The sequence below is a fragment of the Panthera leo genome, chromosome C2 (genome assembly GCF_018350215.1).
Source record: "Panthera leo isolate Ple1 chromosome C2, P.leo_Ple1_pat1.1, whole genome shotgun sequence".
Taxonomy (NCBI): domain Eukaryota; kingdom Metazoa; phylum Chordata; class Mammalia; order Carnivora; family Felidae; genus Panthera; species Panthera leo.
In genome coordinates, this window is record NC_056687.1 from 49707231 (window position 1) to 49729159 (window position 21929).

Consider the following 21929-nt stretch of genomic DNA (forward strand, 5'->3'; position numbering starts at 1 on the left):
TCACGAACCATGAGGTCATGACCCCAGCAGAAGCTGGATGCTTAACCAACTGAGCCACCCAGGCACCCCATTTACCCAATATTTATGATGTCAGTATATTTGTTTTATTTCTACAATGAGATGATTAGTGTGAGCAAATACGACAAATATTATCAGAAGTAAAAGTTCAATATCAACTCTATCAAAATGAACATGATTATTTTTTGAAGATGTGTTTCAATATCTGAGTAGACATGATGCTTCACAGGTCTAATCTGCAGGCTCTGTAGAGTGTGTTTTGACAGGAACTCATCCTGAAATGCCATTAAGGTATAATCCTCCTCAAATTATCATCGGTATTCGTATGACAGAGATGGAGAATTACTGAAGTACGCTGTGAAGTTTTCCTGTTAATGTATGTGCAGAACTCTGAGGATTTAATTGTGTTCTTGTTCAGACCTCTGGGAAGAACCGAAACTGCTTTTTTGAGAGAAGTCTTGGTCTTGCCCGATTCAATTGCTCTGCAGCTGGGCAGGGATACAGATAAATTATTCAGTGTTTACATAAAAATAAAAACCTTGTCAACTACACAGGGAGTAGCTAATATAAAGAAATCAGCCCACTAAAAAAACAAAATGTGTTCATTACAAGCATTTATAAAAACCTTAGATTTCAAATATATATTACATATGCTATTCTCTAAGAGGTCACCTGAAATGAACATCCATTTTTCTACAATTTTTAATCTCCCTTCTGTTTTTCACTAGAAAGCTACACAATCTAGTTCTTAAAATAATGGTCATTTTAGTGATTGATTCATTTATTTACCCAACTGGTGTTTATTGATCCCATACTAGGAGATCTTTTAGGCACTAGTTATAAACATAGCAAAGACTTGTGGACCACCATAGATAGTAGATGTTTGACTTATAATGATATATTTATTAATATTCTCTTGAATGCCAACATGAGGTTTCTGGAGCAGACAGATTTATCATTATTTATTTACAGCAAATAATAATATCCTTGTTCCCTTGTGTTGCAGTGTCTTCCTTCTGGGACAATGCAGTGAGAGCCAGTTGTCACTCAACACATAAGGTGTCTGTATTGTAGGTGAGTACCCCCCTCCCCCCTCCCCCAAAATGAACCTGGACATTTATACATGAGGGAGAGGCAGCTGTATTTCCTCCCCTTTTGAGAGAGTTTCCTTGGAAAAGTAATGGGAAGGATCCTGGGCCCTCCTTTTGGAACATGTCCACGGTCCTGGTCTCATCTCCCCTTGAAATGTAAACACATTACCTCTGGAGACATAAAGCTCTCTGGAGTTCTTGTTATTTTTTCAGTCCTAAATTACCTTGTAAAGATAGTGTTTAACCTAGCTGCCAAATTCCAGTAAAATGTTCTCAGAAGACCATAAGTTTGCAGCAATAAAAGAATTTTCTCCACAGCTGCACAAGAGGGTTATGGGATGGAGTGCCTGATGAGTTCCTCTAGATTGAGCTGTCAGCTGTGACCTCTCTGAGGAGGTGATCTAAGCTGCAATCTGAAAGGCAAGAAGGAGTCAGTGTGTGAAAATCTGAAAAAGTAACATCTGGCATAGAGATCTTAAGGTAAGAATGAGCTTGGAATGTTTCATTAACCAATGGAAAGCCAGTGTGGTTAAAATGTCATGAGGAAGGTGAGAGGACATGCAGTCAGAGCAGTTCCAGGTTTCCCAGAATGTGGAAGTTGTTTGTGTTTTATTCTAAGGGTAATGGGAAGCTATGGAAGGGTTTTTAAGTGAGGAGGAAGCTACTGCAATAGTCTAGGTTTAAAAAAACCCTAGTTGTATAGATGTGATAGTTAGAAGTAGATGTAGAGAGAAGTAGGTATTATACTTATTTGATAATTTATTATTCCCCCGTTTAACAAATGTATCGGGTGCCTACTACATGCTATATAGACATGAGCAAGTTTCTGGGGACATGTGCTTGAAAGTTTGAAATGATCTCTCTCTTCCTGAAATTTATGATGCAGTGAAGGAGAGAAGATTGTGTTTGGGATTGTAGGGGATGCCATGGAAACAAGGAGGAGCAGCTAAACCAGATGGGGCTGAAGTACATACATAAAGGAAGTCTGAGACTGAAGGCTGTATTCAACTGTGTCACAGAAGGCAGTTAAAATGTTATGTTATCTTATCTTATCTTATCTTATCTTATCTTATCTTATCTTATCTTATCTTATTCCAGGACTGTTATGGTAACATGAGGGTACTGAGGTCCAGACTCCTCCTGGCTTTCAGCATTGTCATCCTTAATGCAAGGCTGTTCTCATATTTACAACAAAGAGATTGTCTTTCTAGACATCACTTTTCAATCCTAGGAAGGAAGAAAGGGAAAAGGCAAAGAGCAAAAGATATTTTGAATGGGTTTGCCCATTTTTTTTTCATGAAGACAGTAACACTCTGAAAAGCCCAATACTTAACTGCCATTTATACAATATATTCTTTGCCCAGAACCGCATCTCAAGCCCCTCTCTGATTTGTGGGACTGTGGAAAGCTAAGTATTTTTAAGCCAAAACATTACCCACAAAATTAATTTGCATTCTATTAGAAGGGGAGATGGAGTGAATAGATATTAGGAAGGCAATTAAAAACAACTGGCACAGGGATGACTTCTGTAGAAAGTGAGAGCTAAGATTTGCGAGAAAGGAAAATTCTCAGAAGGCCATTGAGAGATTTACAGGAAAGAAAAAAATTCCTATCACTTTTTCTTCTCAAATGTTTCTTAGAAGCAGTGATAAGAAACAGTATAAAAAAAGAACGTGTTCTTCATTTTCTACAAAGTTGCTGTTGAAGATACTATTCGTATTTTACTCAGTGCTCCTTTATAGAAGCTTAAACTACATTCATCTTTGACTGTTTGACTCTTATCCTTTGAAATTTTCATAATAGCTTTGTTATATCTATTCCTCTTACTTATAATATCCCTTAAGTCAGTTTAGAAGTAGTTGGAAACCACCTATTGTAGCCTGACTGAAAATAAACAGATGTAATAATATAGCAAGCTTCAGGAAAAAAATGTGATCTTTAGAAGATTTTCTAAACTAAGTATCTAGTAAAATAGACCTTGTGGTCAGTCCTCATTAAACAAATTACATGGCTGTTGATAAAAACAGACCCACATGTATCCCTGGCCAGAATATTACCCTTTTAATAAAGGAGTTACACACTATAAAATTAATTAAAAAATAGGCTTAAACTATCAAAGATATTAATTTTATTCCTTAATTTCAGATTACATGGAGTATTTGCTTCCTGATCCTTCTTAATCTCTCTAGCCTGCATTTCTGAAAACTTGGGGAAGGCATACAAGCTTTGAAAAGAAGGAAAATTTCTAAGCATAAATATCAGTAAAACAACTCTTTCCTATGGGATTTTGATGTCTAACTGAAGTAGCAATTAAAACTGGACTCTTTTGAAGTTGTTTATTCCAAGAATGCACCTTCTTGATTTTAAGGTGAGAACTCAACTGTGGGTCCAAGTCAAATACATTTTTCACAAATAACCATGCATGATCATGTGGTTCAAATGTGGTTATTCAGCAGCCCCTGCTTCTGAGAGCACAGAATATGCTGGATGATAGTTAGGACCAGAAATCTCTACCAAGATGGCCCTAGGCATGGTTTACACAAACCTGAAAGCATTGATTGGACTTTGCACAATTTATTCTTAGGAAATTATTATATCTGTATAAAAGTCATTTTCCAGATGACTGATTATGTTTGTAAAAGCAATAGTTTTAATGATTTTGCTCCTGTTTGATAATTTCAAGTTTGATAACTTGGAGAGTCTTCCATTCAATGTGAGTTCTGTTTCCTTTTTCTTCTTGATTATATATTGATCTGATTGGATATGAGTATGTGGAGCCATTGTTGCAATATGGCTTTTGGCATTTATAGATTGGACATTTATAGGTACATTACCACCCTAAGAACATTGTACTTTTTATATTCAGATAATGAGTAAATATTTGCTTCTAGTGGAGTTGAGTATTAGTATTGGGCAAATACATGCATTCATCTAATTTTCTTTCTCTTTTACTCTACAGACTATTATTGCCATTACAGTAATTTTTATCTCACATTTTGCATTTTAATTTGAAATTTAGAACATCACAGAAAAGTTGTTTTCAAAAAATGAAGAGACGCTCAAAAATGTTTATATGCTTTTAATGTAACAGATTGCTAACTACTCCAGTATTTCATACACACACACACACACACACACACACACACACACACACAATCATTACATCACTCACCTAGTTCCTAAAGCCTGTTAGGCTCCTGATGGTACAAATGAAGTAATCTTTCAGCAACTTAACACTGGACTGCAGAAATGGTGAAATCAGGAAGCCACTTAGAGTTTAATCCCCTCTCTGTTAAGAATTCTTTTGGAGGAACACAGGAGTTGCTGTTTGGCACCTACAAGTGCATAGGAAACCTGTTGAGTGGAAAATGGCCCAAGTACCTAAGTCCTGAATGGATTCCTTGTTTGTGAAAGGCTTACTACACATGCCTGTGTTCAGAAAAAGGGTAGGGGGGATGGGAAGGGTGGTCAGATGAGAATACCAATATATTTCTGTCATATTTTAAAATGTAATAACAGTCACCTTCCAAAATATTTATTGGGCAAAATGGAAAATTGTTTGACCTACTAACTGTTTATATAAAAGTTAACAAATGCTTTAGGAAATAATTTGTAAAGGACACCAGATAGTAAGAAAGAATTGTCTGTTTTCAAAATATTTTTTTAGTTTTCTTAATATACCCATCTATGTTTGTTGTGGGGAAGCAATAAAGTGGCTTTCAAATAATACAAAATGGTTGCAAAAGTTTATTTTACATAAACAAAATATTTAACTGTAGGATGAAAAGATAGGAGCTGGAAGCAATCTGGATTCTGCTTCTCCAAACCTGAGCATATGTAAAAGAAAGCCTTTGCCCAGCAGAATTAGCAGATGGTCTAAATCCCCTTGGAGTACATGGGCTCAGTTCAACACTGATTTGGGATTATTCATTCAAAGTCCTTGGTCTTCTGGAACTTTACTAAGGTAGGTAAGAATAAACCATGTCATTCAATTTGAGCATTGTAATTTGTCTAGTATGATTCAGAGAGTTAGTAAGGTAGCTTTTATGCTTGGGGGAAAAAAAAACCAACCAGTAACAACGCTCCAACATGCATGTTGACTATGGTTGGTGTAGACCATTTCCTTAGAAAATCAACTAACTTTTACATTGTTCTGACTTCAAAAACTAACCTTGATGAAGGAAATATGATTCTATCTTCTGTATTTGAGGCAAAGATAGGCAGACGGTGAATACATGGGATACCAGAATCAGGCCTTCAAAAGAATCATTCAGCCAGGAATAATGAATTGACTCTAAGAAGATAAGGCTTATTGTGAATAAATATAAATTTCATCATTTTGGGCACAGACAAATAAAAACTGAAAAGAAAAAAAAATCTGTAAAGTTGTTAAGTAGGGCATATGGAATTTAGCAGAAACAGCAGCTTGCTGTATTAGTCAGAGTTCTGCAAAGAAACAGAACCAATAGCATACAACTCTCTCCCTCTGCCCCTCCCTCTCCCTCTATCTCTGTCATCTATCACCTCATTTCTCTCCGTCATCTTCTCTCTACATACTCTTATGACTATATTTAATGTTGGTTACATGGAGAGGAGTTAGATGCATTTTTTAAAAATGATGATGATGATGAAGAAAAATTGATTAATATTGTGCCATTCAGGAAGAAATTCAGAGAGTGAATAATTTTCCATAGACATTGCATTTTCATCCATAACATGTTTCTTTTTTTAATTTAAATTTTATTTTATTTTATTTTATTTTATTTTATTTTATTTTATTTTATTTTATTGAGAGAGAGAGAGCTCACACACAAGTAATAGAGGGGCAGAGTGAGAGAGAAAATCTTAAGCAGGCTCCATGCTCAACACAGAGCCTGATGTAGGGCTTGATCCCAAGACCTGGGATCATGACCTGAGCTGAAATCAAGAGACAGACGCTCATCTGACTGAGCCACCCATGCACCACCATAGCATATGTTTCTATAGGTCAAAGCCACAGGTTTGAAAAACTAAATAATATTTTGTTCTTTGTCTCTATTCTCAGTTTTGTTAGAATAATGCTACTGAATACCTTCCTGAATGTGTCAAAAAGTAGTGGTGATGTTATGACCTATCCACTTTGATGTGATTATAGTAAAACTAATATCGAGATGGTACATCTGAACTTAGTATATTCCCCCTTCAAGATGTACTTTATTATATGATAAAAATATATAAATTAAACCATGATGTTGTTTCTCATGGTTATTTAGTATAATGAATGTATAAACGGGTGCACAAAATTCACTCTGTGACTCAGACAAATGTGACTACCAGCTAATTGGGCAGTACTATCTAAAGAGAACAAGATCAGAGTGCCTGGGTACAGTCAGTTAAGTGTCCTACTCTTGATTTCAGCTCAGGTCATGATCTCATGGTTGTGAGATCAAGCCTGGTGTTGGGCTCTGTGCTGGGCTCCGTGCTGGACTTGGAACCCACTTAAGATTCTCTTTCTCCCTCCCCCTTTGTCTCTCCCCCTACCTCTCTCTCTCTCAAAAACAAAACAAAACAAAAACAAAAACAAAAACAAAAAAAACCCCAACCAACCAAACAACAACAACAATGGCAACAACAACAACAAAAACTCACAAAGAATAAATACATATTAAACAAAATCTTAGCAGGAAACTATCTCATTTTTTTCTAATAAGAAAATACCACTGATATTTCAGACTTCTAGACAAAGTGGCAAACTGGTAGCTCCAAAGTGTAATCCAGTCCAAATATGTGAAAATGATTTAGAAACATGAGGCAGCATGTAAAAGTCAGGTGGTTGCAAATAAAATCCTTGATCTGCTCTTTTCTTGAAAAACTTGAATTTCTCACAATGTTGTATAATGTATTCCTGGTTGGCAACAATCTCCTGAAAATGTGTAACCATTTTTGCCTTTAGGCAAGCTTTGTGCTCTCCAATTGATTCCTTCCTGCCACTATGTGTCCTATGCCCATTCACCAGGGGGCTCACATCACTTAACTTAAATTATCTTCCAGTCTTTGTAGTCCTTGAAGTTTTGTTTCCTGTTCTTTAAAAGAGATGATGGCCAATTTAACCAAAGAGTTCATGACAAACTCCCACCATTCTGGAATGTGTATTGAGACTACTGTGGAATCCTAGGTTTCTAGCTTAGAAAGTTCTTAGATTTTTTTTTTTTTTTTGTTTGTTTTAAAAGGAATGGGCCTGCCTTATTATGACAATAGAGATATGATTAGAATATTTTTTCCTACCATTATCCAGTTTGTGGCTTTCAACAAAGATTTGCTGGAAATATGAACCACAATTTCAGTGCTTTTATTGGCAAATAGGGCCATACTGGTGAACTGATACAGTAATTGCACTTCTGTAGACCTCAGTACTCCAATTTATAATTATTTTAAATTTAATGCTTTTGATTAGGTATTTCCAGAAATGAGAGTGCTTAAGTAATCCAAGAAAGAAGGAAATGCCTTATAAATGTAGGGATGATTTAAAAGCTTTCTTGAAAGTATTCAATATCAGATACCTAGTAAAGCTAGTTCCTGGAATTGATCATCTGTAAATAAATAACTAGCAAGAAATTGTAGTACTATAAATACTGTAATCACCATGAATTCTTCATTGAAAGCATCTAGAATATATCAGTAAATCTTTCATATAGGGGAATTTCTAGAAATACCTGAAAAAACAGAGGTTTTAAGTATCATGTGTTATAAGAGCAACAATCTATCAGTATTTCCACTGATGGTCTTAAAGTGATATGTTCAAATTCCTTTAATAACATTTTCCCCTTTTGTGGTGCAACAATGCCTACCATACAATAACATATAAACCTTATTGCCACTTGCTAACTTAACAACTAACAGTTTATGCTGATCAAGAGGTAAGGCTAATTTATTCAGGTTTGAGACTCTTGAGATTAGAAATATTTGGTAAAATTATTTGTTGAACTGGGAAATCAATTGCACTTATGTATAAAGCTTGTGTGGACCCTCTTCCAAGTGCGGCTAAATCTGCTTTTATAATTTGTCCACAATTCAGTGTGGACTGAAATCCCACTAGGACATAGGGCCAGTTTATTTGTGTATAAGAGTACATGGTTTACAACTCATTTTATAAGTACCTGAAAAACCTTTGGCTCCTACAACTCAGCTCTGCAGTGAGAAGCCCATGGGGGTAGAGCTACAAGATGCCCACCTGACAGTAGAAAAATGAACAGTAAATTGGTTGGAGAATCTACGATACCAAAAACTACTTTCTGGCTGCTGCATTAATTGATTATATCAATCAAAGTAAAAACTTAACATATATACATTTATGAGTTCCTTTATATCATTGAGTTTGGGTCCATTTTATTATTTTTTTATTATTTTTTTAAACAAATTTTTTATTAGCTTTTAATTTTGACTTTCTTAGCTTTCTTTCAAGAAATCCTTACTGAGAACCTATTTTTTTAATGTTTATTTATCTTTGAGACAGAGAGAGACATAGCATAAGCAGGGAAGGGGCAGAGAGAGAGGGAGACACAGAATGTAAAGCAGGCTCCAGGCTCTGAGCTGTCAGCACAGAGCCCGACACGGGGTTCGAACTCACGAACTGTGAGATCGTGACCTGAGCCAAAGTCAGACGCTTAACCAACTGAGCCACCCAGGCACCCCAGAGTTTGGGTCCATTTTAAAACAAAAAGGAATCCTGAAAAAAAAAATCTGAAGCTAAACATTCGGATGGTAAAAATTTCTTCAAGCATAGAGGTATAAAGTTCTTATATTTATTTTATAATACAATTCTTTAGTGTGAAGCTAGAACTTTGCTTTAATAGAATACTATGATATAACTGGGTCTTCTTTACCTTTTCCTGTTACTTTGAAAGAAGCATATTTCCCCACTTATAAGTTATAAGAAAGAGTTACAGACATTTTCTGTAATCCTTCACCTTCTTTGCTCATTCATTTATTCAAAATATATTATTGAGTACCACTGATATACTAGGCGTTCATTCTCCTGGGTATGAGGCAAACATTAGGGAACAAAGAGAATCCACAACAGGGATTACATTCAGGTATACATCAGGAGGGAGAAGACCTGTAAGTAAGTTAATTATGTAGTATGCTCGAAAAGGATAAGTGCTTTACAGCTGGATGAGATGGAATCATCTGGGAAGCAAGTGTGCATATCGAGGTGAAGAGGGCAAAGACTGAACCCGGGGAGAAATTCCATCACGGAGAGATAACTTTGTGAGAGACAGTGGAAATCCACCTTTATCCCTTGCCTGTGACACAAACTTATGGTCAGTGTCAACTTCATCATTCCAGGTTTGACTCTAGTAACAAAAAACCAAAATCTCACCATTATATAGTGAGAAGATACTTATACTGAATGATAGAAAGGCCGGAACTCTCCTGTAAGCAAATCCTGGCATAGTGACTAATTAACTATGTTTTATTATAGCTCCATGAGACAGGGAGGCCTTTTTACTTTCATTTTCTAGCCTGAGCTGTTTAGTCATTGAGGGTTTAGTTAAAAGACTTTTAAAGGAAGTTGGGAGTGAGCCATGTAGTTTGAGGGAATAGTTGGTTACTGGTCAGGGTGCCTTTGCAGTCTGAATTCAACCTTCTCTAGGAACTAAAGGGCATTCATTGGTTGCCTTTCCTCTGATTATGAAACATTAAGTAAATCCTTTTTTTGGACAGGATAACTGCTCAGATTTCCACTTCTGGTGCTATCAAATACTGATGAATATTTTATATAGCTAAAATTATTCCCTGATACAAGCATATGCTGCATGTACAACTAATCAAATATTCAGCCAAGTCACATAGCTTGTACGACAAGAAATCCCCTAATAAAGGGCTCAGAGTTTTCAGCAAACTGGTAAAATTCTCTCTTAGAAGCTAGTGGAACGTGTGACATTACTGTTCACTACATTTTAATGGCAAAATAATAACAAATAATGTCAGTTACTTTATCTCAACTGTTTTATCTTTTCCTTGCTGAAAGCCTCTAATGGAATTACTGTCTTTTTAGCTAACCAACTTATAGAGAATGTGGGTAGTGGTTTCAATATTTATGAAATGCTCATTTTCTCATAGGGTGGAGGCTACTGATTTTTTTCTGTAAATGGCAGAATTTATTAATTGATGCTTGAGCCTGTTGCATGTTCACTTTAACTTTCAAGAAGGTAAAGAACATGGGAGACACATATTCAAAGCAAAACCTGAAACATCGCTTGAAAACATCTAGCTCAAAAACTTCATTATAGAGGAAAACACCCTCTACACAGCGAAGAAAAGCTTCAGTTCCTGTCAGCATAATTAGGAAGCCCTGAAAGAGATTTCTTAGGATCATTTTTATGTTTTTAATAAGAGTTCTTAACCAAAAGAATATATAGGGAAATTTATATTAATGGTATTCAAAAATTGGTAGATTCATGTATCTCATATTTACTCATGAGTAGAATAGAATTATAAGTTTATGGAGCTGACACTTCTCTGAAAAACATGAACCTGATTTGTTTGGTATAAAAAGCACCAACTCTCTCTCAACACAAAACAGGACATAGAAGGCGATGTGGATAGCCTCCAGCTATTATTTTTTAGTAGTTATGTTAGCTTTAAGTTCACTTACCATTTAGGGAAAGAACTTGGTTCAGGGAATGGACTAGAAATCTTGAAAGGCTGAACTCTTAGATTTTAATCTCAGTTCACAGTAGCCATAGGCAACTAGCCTCTGTCACAGAAGCAATTGAGAACATAAATGTTGTTAAAGTATCTTGAGCCAATTGAATAAGATAAAATTTTATAAAGATATATGCCAGGGTATTACTGATAAAGCAATGTGCTTTTTTCAGGATAGCCATTGTTATTAAACAGCTGGCGGAGTAATATAAATCCACACAATGGGCTTCAATCTGCCACATGGTCATCCCTAAGCACAGTAGTACATAAAGTAAAGCTTTGCTTTGGTCAGAATATCTTGAAAAGCTTTCCATGGTGCCTGAATCCCAGCTTCCCACTTTCCTTTCCAATGAGAAGTCAGAATAGTTACTGGGGTGGAAGGCTTAGATGACGTCCAACTGGGTCCAAAGGCTCCAAAGGCTGGTGGGCTGTGTTGTTTGGAGGCCCCTAAACAAAAGCAAGGATTATGAAGCGGGTTCAGTGTCTAACTCCTTTACAATTGGGTCCTGTTGGGTTTTTTGCATTGACAGCCTCTTAGTCATTATTATCCCAATCAAACCAGTTTTCACGATGATATTCCATATCCCATTTTCATCGCTACATGAAATGTAGTATTGAAAGGGCCGGGCATCTTTCACAGAGCATAACAGGACATTGATAACTGTGCAGATTGACTCCCAATGCAATCTCGGGCCTTGTTTCTTACTTTATGATCTTTTTTTTTTTTTTTTTTTTTTTTTTTTTTTCTGGACCAGCAGGCTTTCCCTCATCAGGCTGACGATGGCTCACTTCACACATAACCACTCAAGACTTCTGTGCAGCATAAAATAGAAGATCAAAAGCAGGTAGGAGAAGAGGAATAAAGGAATGAATTGAAAATTGAAAGGGATGTAGTTGGAAGGAAACAAAGGTTTATAAAAGATGAGCTCAAGTTTCATGTTGGTGATGATTAGTCTTGCAAAACCTTCTGAGACCATGGAAGCATTTGCTTGTCGAAAATCCAGGTTTTCTCTCTCTCTCTCTCTCTCTCTCTCTTTTTAAAGGCTTTTCATAATGAGCAACTCTTTTCTCATTTGAAGGGTTGAATCTTTTTTGAAAGAGTTTGGTAACACCAGGCATTTGAACACTCAGTCACATGCAGCAGAACCAGGCACATGGAGAACAGCTGATTCCACAAAACCAAGGGCTTGGGTAAGTGCCCGGCGCTGAAGCCACCTAAAGTGACTGCAAATGCTGTGTTTTTTGTAAGCACAGGAAATTCATTTTAATTTAATAATCTTTTATGATATAAGGCCATCTCTGGTAAAACTCTTCTGGTAGTGTGGTTCCATTGATGGGTAGGGGTTGGGCTGGGGAGTATCTTAAATATCTCAAAAGGAAACGAAAAACATCTCCCCATATTTGAGGGCAGAAAGCTATAAAGAAAATTTTATGTTGTGAACTGCAGTGTCATCCCGAACATTTGGGTTGGATTTGGAGAAAGGACTTAATCTTTTGGCAGCTTATTCAATTTTGAAGTTAGAGCCTGAGGTCAAAAGTTGTACATGATTTGCTACACCATTGTATATCAGGCTGCAATTCCATCCGCTGTCCCCTGCCAGTCGGCCACAGTCCACAGATGTTCCATTAATGAGATATCAGGATCCCATCCTACCAGAAAATCTGGTTGAATATGGGTGGCATCATCTCTAATTATGAAGACGATATTATTGAAAATAATTATAGTTTGATTTTCTTTTAAATAAGAATAATTTTAATAATGAGCCTAGTATTATTAGAATTGACATGGGATCTCATGTAACCTGGGAGCTATCATGGCGATTCCCATTTCTTGGGTGACCTCTAAGTCTCCTTCCATTCTGAGATTGCCTTTGGTAAAACCAGTTGTTTTTGATGTTAGAGAGAAGACCTTACTTCTTAGGTTCATGTATTTGAGATAATAATCTTTTTGGTTCTCAGGAGTATGACATTATTTGTTTTGCTACTGTGAATTGGCTTCTTACAATTCATTTTACGGGCCAAAGAAAAACAATCTAAACTGTCAGTTTAAATAACTTTGGTAGCAACAGCAAAGAGGTTGAATTTAGTTAAAAGTTTAATATTTCTTTAATACATAATAGAATATTTCTTTATTTCATTTTTCAGTCAGTAGCTTTATCTTATGAGACACATATCAGAGCTATTATTTGAACACTGTTCCTAGTTATACATTTTTTAATGTTCCTCAGTGATTTTTTTAAGTTTTTCTTTACAGAGTATTATAATACTTGGCTAAATATAAAAATCTATAAATATGCTGTATGTACTTTCATTTTAGGCATTTTCAGCAATGTCCTCAAAATAAAATACAGTAATGGTTATTGTTAATAGCCACATAATGTAATAGCCAGATCATGCTAGATATCGTAACAAATTCTACATTCCTTTCAAGACATTTAAAGCTCCCCCTCCCCCGCTTTTAAGAAAGCCTATGAAAATGATCCAGAGGATATTAAAAAATCAGAATTTTCTGCTAGGAAATCTTATTTCAAAGGTAACTTTTGAACCATGAGCAGATGCTCAGACTGTAATCTATTTAGTTATGGCATCAAACAGTGAATTACTGAAGATTATGTTTTTGTAGCTTTTTCAATAGCTTGGATAGCATTAAGATCATTAGTAGAGGATGATAATCTTTTGTATCATTTAAACACCTATTAGCAATGTTTGCTTGCAAGGAATTCAATTTTTTGGTTAATTTACCAAATCTGTGCTCTTTTTTTCTTCTGTATTTAAGCTGGAATTTAAACTGGGTCAAGACTATAAATTAAGCTTGATCTGGTTTGCCGTGTTTTGCTTCCATTACAAAATGTTGTAACTAAAAACCAGGCATAACAGCTTTATCAAGACATGATAAAGTAAACGTTAGACTGACCTTTATAGATTCAGAGTCATGGCTGATTGTTAAAGTATCTAAGTTGATTTTGAGTGGGGAATTACAGGAATTCCAAACTCTCAAGGCTTCAGTGATGTGGGAAAGAAAGGTACACCTCAAAAAAGTAAATGATCGACTTGACCAGTTTGATAATACTTTGCCGAATATGGAATGAATGTCATGGGAAGTGTTTTATTAATAATGATCAGTGGTTTTTACCAGGGCTTACAGAAAAATGTATTAACGAAAAAAATAATAAAATGATATTGGTTGAAAGGAATCTCCTGAGAAATGTATTGTGTCTTGTCCCCCAGACATATGTATTGTGTTATGTAGAGTCATACAGTAATGTTTAGAGCAGGGTTGGCAAGGCCCACAAAGTAAATATGTTTAGTCTTTGTGGGTCTTTGTCAGGACCACTTAAAGCTGCCATTGTAGCTCAAAAGCAGCCCCAGAAAATATGTATACAAATGAGTGTAGCTATGTTCCAATAACATTTCATTAGTAGACACTGAAATAAGAATGTCACATAATGTTCCCTTTTCATGAAATATTATGTTTTTTACTCTTTTTCAAGCATTAAAATATGTGAAAACTGCCTTTGTTCATGGTCCATACAAAAGTAGGTGTTGGGTAGAATTAAGCCTGCAGGCCATAGGTCACTGACCCCTTGCTTAAAGTGTTAATTTTCTAGAACTCACAATAAGGTATAATAGTACACTAAGAAATCTAAAAAAACAAAATTACATGCCTGGATTTTTACGGATTTTTAAAAATAAACAAGAACGTTTAGAAACTATTATAGTGCCAAACCTTGAAGAAAAATAAAAAGCTGCTAAGCCTTAAGAACAGCAAAATTAAGTTATATTAATATGGCAATTTTGTTATTTCTATTGCTATGTATGTGAAAGTTCCAGATGCTAAAGACAAAAGGTATTTTTTTAGCTTGTTAAAAGGTGGTGGAAGTTAAATGAAAACATTAATAGCTTTATTTGTTTATAAAGTTCAGATTGTCTGTAAAATGATGTTAATTTCAAATTTTCACTAAGACTATAGTCATTTAATATGAAACTGCATCACTAGAAAGAGTAAGAACAAATGAAGACTGCTTAGTATCATATGTTAGAATTTAAAGTATATTTGCTCAAAAATGCTTAACTAATAAGTAATCAGAGCTCATATAACTACACTGTCTCTCAGTTGAACATACCGTCATTAACCCACTGAATATAAACCTGTAAATTACATGAATAGTGCTTTCAAATTAAACCATTTTTTAGATAACTTATAATTTGGAATTAGAAAGAACTATGGATAACTTTCTATTTCAAATGTAATTTGTCATAATTTGGATATAAGAAGTTAAAATAATTGAATAATAAAAAACTACTAATCTTTTAGAGACTTAAAATCATTACCATAGGATATATACGTCTTAAAAACTTATGTGTATTTGTGTATAATGCACTTTTGTGCTCATACATGCGAATTCTGGCACAGCAATTCTATTTAGAAACTTATTTTGAATAAGTATTTGAAATTAAAGTAATATATTTCTGGTTTCTAAAAATTCCTTGCTTTGTCAATTCTATCATAGGAATGTGTGCCATCAATGTTAATGGAATGAAAAGGAGACTTAGCAAGGGATTGTATTAAGTTTGATGCTTTTTAGTTTATAAAAGCTGAAAAAAATATTTACAGGGCATTAAAAAGTGCTAGCTGAACATTTTTTTTTTAAAAAAAGTGAAACAATTACTTAAAGCTATTTAGAAAACACTAAAAGTATGAATATTTTTTAAAAAACTGAATCGATTAACTAATTCAAGTAATTTTTAATCCAAGAGTTTTATATATGTAGATATATTCTTAGACCTCAATCTCATTTTCTTTTGTTTTAAAATCATATAAAAATAAATATAAATTACCTCTAGTAGCGGGTGGGTTTAAAGATTTTAATTTAATTAATGTTAGTTGAAATTGAAAATTTTCATTAATGATATAATCTTTAAAAATTAAAGCATTATCCTGATCAGGACTAGATGTTGGTATACTTGATTTTCTACATTTTGGCAGTATGGTGTTGTCTCTTTTATATCACAAATATGATAGTAATTTATTTAACCAACATTTCTTGAGAATCTACAGTGGACATGGCACTTTGTTAGATCCTAAGTACAAAGGTGAGCATAATACTCTTGCTTTTTTTTTTTTTAATTTTTTTTTTAACGTTTATTTATTTTTTGAGACAGAGAGAGACAGAGCATGAACGGGGGAGGGTCAGAGAGAGGGAGACACAGAATCTGAAATAGGCTCCAGGCTCTGAACGGTCAGCGCAGAGCCTCACGCGGGGCTCGAACTCACAGACCGCGAGATCATGATCTGAGCCAAAGTCGGCCACTTAACCGACTGAGCCACCGAGGCACCCCATAATACTCTGCTTTTATGAAGCTGACAGGTTTACTAGGGGAAAACAAAGATGTACATCTAAGTCATCTGGGGTAAGTTTGAACCTCCTCTCCCACAGAGACATTTGGCAGTATCTGGAGATATTTTTGGGTGTCATGACTTGAGTGGGAGTACTCCTGGCATGGAGTGAGAAGAAGCCGGGGATACTGTTACACATTGTACAATGTTATTAAAACATCCTATAAAAAACAATGATCTAGTCTAAAATGTCAACAGTGTTGACGCTGATAAGCCTTGACTTCAAGGTAGTACATTTTTAGATCTGCTGTTATACAATGGCACAGAGACTCTGGCAGAAACTGAATAGGAAATGGTCAAGGCTACAAGCAGAAAGTGTTGTCTTGTTAGAGGAATATCTGAAAGAAGAGCTATATGTGAACAAACTCAAAAAGTTGATTGGAGAGATGTTCCTGATAAGAGGGGGTGGAGTTGGGAAGAGGAGCTTTGCAGACTGAGACAGCAAAATGAGCAAAAGAATGAATGTGTGTGTGAAATAACTTCTCATCTTTGGGAATGATAAGTGTAGAGTGGGTAGAATGGGTACTGGAGAAGAGAGATCTGAGGTTGGGCAGGTAAGTAGCAGTCTTATCTCAGAAGTTTTTTCTTTCTTTTGTTTTGCTACATCATAGAGTTGGGTTTTCCCCTGAAGGGTGTTGAAGATGATGAAGGGTTTCAAGAAAGGACATCACATGGTCAGGCAGTCTATTTGTAGGTTTTATCAGCCGTGGTGTCAAGTGTCATGATTATTTAAGGAAACACGTAATACTACATCATTTGATCAGAGAAGAGCCATACGAAGAAAATGTCTCCCAGTGGGAAAAAAGGATCCCTACTTTTTTTCCTATAAATGTTTTGCTTCTGATTGTATACTTTTCACTTTATTGGTCAGAACCACATGAAAGCAATAAAAACTCAACCTACTTTAATTTATGTAGTTTTGTAAATGTATTCTGTTGCTGACTGGCTGAGTTCCACAGGCCTAAGCCACCATGTTGTGGTATTAGGTAGCATTGTCCTTTCTTAGAGGTTCTGTTTCAGATTTCTGTTATGGAGCCGTGATGAATTACAAAAAAAAAAAAAAAAAAAAAAAAAAAAAAAGAATCTGCTTACTACTAAAAAAAAAAAAAAGACAACTATAAATGAAATCTCAACTATAGCAAAACCTTGTTCTTTTATCTCAGTGGTTCTCAACTCTGGATGCCCCGTAGAATAAGTGGGGGGAGAGATTTGGGTATCTGTATTTCTTAAAACTCCTCAGGTTAACTAGGAAATATTAACTTCACATTTTTATTTGGGTTTTTAATTTCTCTTTAAATTTTCTCCAATAAATGTATCTTCTTATTTCTATTAAAGATTAAAATGAATTTTAATTGTTTTGGGCATACAACAGCTTTTAAAAAGTGGCTTTCGGACAGTGATACAGAACAAGAGGAAACTAGTGTATGATTTCTTACATGAAATTCACAGGTTGGATGAGTCTCACTCAGGTAGCTAGTTAACTAGAGAGAACTAGAGATTTGAACATGGAATTTTGAACAGTGATATTTATGCTTTCTAGTGGTCTTATTTTGTACTGCCTAGCTCTCTGATTGCTTGATCAAGGTGACTAATAAGCATGGTGCAGTGAAAGAAAGGCTAAGAGTTTGATTTTCCTAGCTATAGATCAGACCTCTCATCCTAGACAGCTGCCTTAAAAATGTGGGGTTTTATTGCTAAAATGCTACAGGAGATTGTACTGTGTTCCTGTGACTGTACCAACAGAATTCATCCCTGCAAAAAAAGTAACTAAAAATGCCAGTCCTAATCCTTCATTAACTCAATAAAAGCTACTAATTCCCTGACCTGTGCAAGGAGATGACATTTTTTTTCATCCATCAGGAAACAGAAAGGAAAAGAAGGTTCAGTTCTCATTCCCTATGGATTATTTATAACATTGTGCCAATGGGCAAAGGAGAAAACACTGTCGTTTATGAGTTGTCTTCTCTACAGCTTCTGGAATATTTTTTTTTTTGCATTTCTCTTCTTTGCATCAAAGCATTCCCTCTGTGGAAAAATTTCTTCTATATATTCATTGTCTTCTAGTTTCCTTCCTAATTTTCTCCTTCAATTCACAAACTTTCTTAACCAAGTATCTATTGCCTCTACTTCCTTAATATATATTTATAACAAACATCCTCCTAAGACATAAACAAATAAATAATCAATCCCACTCTACAATCCTACTTCAAGTCCTTACTCAGAGCATGGGAAATACATTTTTTCTCAACATCGTTTTGTGGGGACCTCAGTCTGGGAATGACATTTTACCTTAGCTTGCTTCTTCTGTGAAGCCAATCAATGTTTGTAGGTAGGGACATTCAGCCCATGGGGACCATGTTGCTACCTTGTTCTAAACCAGTGAGTTTCAAACTTTCCAATATAACTCACAGTCAGATATTTACATTGTAATCTAGTATACACTCATCCAAACATACATACATACATAGTTTGTACATACAAATTTTATAAAAAATATTCTATTTGACTCTATTCCATTATCTTCCATCCTATACTATCCCAAACTATTCTATTTCATGAGAAATGTTGTTCTTGAGCCACTAAACTAATATCCTAGTACAATAATTATTTAAAAAGATTCTTCTCATCTAAACCCATGATTTTCAACAAGGTCTGAGAAGTGTAGAGATAGTTTGAAACCTCTCACGAGGTGTACAGGTAGTTTGAAAACAAAGCTGTTTTTGTTGTTCAATGAAGACTTGTGTTTAGTGAAGAGGATTATCTTATTTAGATTTTCAAATATCACATGTAGGAGATAATGAGATTGTTTCAAAGACGTCATTTCTATTCTTCTCATTTATAGTTTATCTTTTTTGTGGGTCATCCAAGAATAACTAAATACTTATTGCCATTCATTTGGCAATTAATTATGTATTGCTGGGTGACATCTTTTGTGTAAATCTTTGGGTCAGAGACATTTTTGTCATGATGAGCCTCAGTTTTCAAACTGTTCTTGTTGGAATATTTACCACAATAGTACAAAATAAACTCTCCTGAAGAAGTGGGATCTCCATGTCTGAAGGATTTGGGTTAAATTTTCCAAAGGCCCTGATTTACAGTTATGATACAACATTATCCATATCTTATCCACCATAATATATCCAACTGCTTACCTCCTTCTTTCTGTTCACCTGCTTCCCTCTCACTTACTGATGAAGATCCACTGTAAGGGCCTTACCTACTGTGGCCTGCAGCTATCTCTACAGCTCTCTTGGGGCTTCAGATCCCAGACACAAATTTTGGTTTATGAGACAGAAGCTGAAATGTTGTAACTAGAGTTATAGCTTATATTCCTAGCACTGGCTATTGCAAGGGCTATGATTTTGTTTGAATTATTTTCATCTCATTGAAGATACAAAAGCTCATAAGTTCACTTCTTAGAAGTGATAACTATCCTCCCTTTCAGAACTTTCATTCTTCAATGTCTTGACATCATTGTCTTTGATCCTATAAATAAATTAGGCTTATTTCTGCTTCTTTCCTGTAATGCTACTAGAAAAAGGATAAAATATTTTTTCAAAGGTTCTGTAACCTAGGTATAATTATTTAGTCACTTAGATTGTCCTTATTTTATAGATAACGAGAAAGTCCAAGAGAGGTAAAGTGGGTTACCTAAGGTACCACAGTTAGAATAAGTGAGCTGTAGCTCACTTGATTTTGTTTTTATTATAAATTTCAAATATACAAGAGATCAAAATAATAGCATAAACTAATGTTTTGCCGTAGTTTCCACATACACACACACACCCTTTTTCTTGATGTCATTAAATTTTTTTAAAAGTTTATTTATTTTTGAAAGAGAGAGAGAGAGAGAGAGAGAGCAGGGGAGGGTCAGAGAGAAAGGGAGACAGAATCCGAAAAAGGCTCTGGCCTATGAGCTGTCAGCATGGGGCCTGATGCAGGGCTCAAACTTACAAACCATGAGGTCGTGACCTAAGCCAAAGTCGGATGCTTAACCGACTGAGCCACCCACGTGCCCCTTTGATAAGTCATTTTAAAACAGAAATACTGCTGATACTTGAACATCAGGATTAATGTTTAATTCTTTCCTTTTAATTACTGATTTTCAGAGTAAGGATTTAATGTAATGATCACCTCCAGGGATCTATGAATGGTCTTTCTAATTTGTGATGTAGAAACAATTAATTAACATGGAGCTAACTGAAATGTTGACATAGGAGGATTTAAACTTTATGTTCTTCCTGATTTAAACACTGATATTTAAGTAAAGCTTTTGTATATACATACTACTTGATCTGACTGGCTAAAACTTTTGTGGATCTGATTTTATCATGGCCAAAGGTATCATGTTGTGTGTATATAATTTTGTTGTTATCAAACATCTAACTTAGAGATATTAGAATTTATTATTTCAAGAGCTTCTTCTAGTTATCTTCTTGTGTATTATCTATAACAAGCATGTATTACCTAGGAAAACCATTTGGTCACTTGGCACCAGTTCCCACGTCTAAAACAAAGGCAGCTCTTTCCTTCAAGGTACTCCTCAGAGTGATGTCATGAAGGTTAATATTACATTCCTCCAAACAGCTCAACAAATAATAAAAAAAAATATCATGAACGTTAATGAGAACAGGGTTGAATATGTATTTGAGGCAGAACAAAGTGCTAGTATAAATTCTCAGCAGCCTAGTTTATTCTGTGATTATTGCTTCCTGAAGGCCTTTGGGACCTTTGAGAAACAAACAAAAATGTAGATGCAATGAGAAATAAATAAAAGTATAAAACCAATAGCAACTTATTTATTTTTAAGTGTCATTTTAATTTTACCATTTGTTTGTAGGACAGACAGGCCCAAAAGTGGAAGGGTTAATGCTTTCCCTTTATACCATTGAGATTAATCTATGAGGCCCCTTGCTGATTTTTATTTCTTAAAAAACAACAAGAGGTAGATATGAGGATGTTCTAGATGCAGTGTTTGGCCCCTCATCAATTGTTGTGGAGAGAGCAAGAAGGCAGTAGGTCTCTAAAACCTTCTGATATTGTAAAGCCTAAATTCTGATAAGGGAGGAGATTTTAGAAAGAAGGTCTTGAGGAATTTATCACAATTTTCTCCTCCAGTTTTTAAAACATCATGATTTCATTGGCTCTTGATAGCGGGAAGTCATCTTAGTCACCTTCTAGTCTAGACATTTCATTGCCCACATGAAGTAACTGAGAGTAAGACACATGATGTGACTTCCCCACGACCACAGACAGTTAGTAATGGAATGAGAACCAGAGCCCAGACTATGGTTATATTTAATCAGAAGTATGCTAGTGTATGCTACATAAGTGTTGCCTTATATGAATTAATAGGCAACATGGTAACAAAAATATCTCATTGAGCCTTTAGAAGGAAGTTGTGGGTAGGCACAGCCTATAATTTATGATAGTAAAACAATTTTCTTTTCTTAAGAGATCTTTCATTATCCCAAGGCCATAAAGATATTCTTCTAAATTAACTTCTAGAAGTTTTACTGTTGTTGATGTCATTATTGTGAAGCTTAAGTGTTTCCCCATTGACTAAAAACTTTTTGAGGGCAGAAACATATATTCAGAGGTATATATTCTGTGCATTTAGTGGCATCACATCAAACTGGAATTTATTGTCAACAAATTCCACTATATAATCTTGGGGGGAAAAAAGGAGAGAGAAATGCAATTAATTTAAATAGTAGTTTCAGTCTTCCTATTAT

The 21929-nt window shown here is 35.1% G+C and overlaps 1 protein-coding gene across 8 annotated transcripts in view; it reads left to right on the forward strand.

Moving 5' to 3' along the window:
- The window catches only part of ZPLD1 (zona pellucida like domain containing 1), a 536628-nt gene that overhangs the window by 459022 nt on the left and 55677 nt on the right, over nt 1–21929 (forward strand). For 6 of the 8 annotated variants that reach the window (XM_042955552.1, XM_042955551.1, XM_042955554.1 and 3 more), the window contains 6 exons: nt 1025–1092; nt 1428–1589; nt 3255–3477; nt 4889–5073; nt 11555–11641; nt 11876–11987. The gene's annotated coding sequence lies outside the window, so the exon portion shown is untranslated. Of the gene's footprint in view, nt 1–1024; nt 1093–1427; nt 1590–3254; nt 3478–4888; nt 5078–11554; nt 11642–11875; nt 11988–16121; nt 16209–21929 lie in introns of those variants that run through there. The other 2 variants (XM_042955553.1, XM_042955558.1) reach the window with 2 other exon arrangements.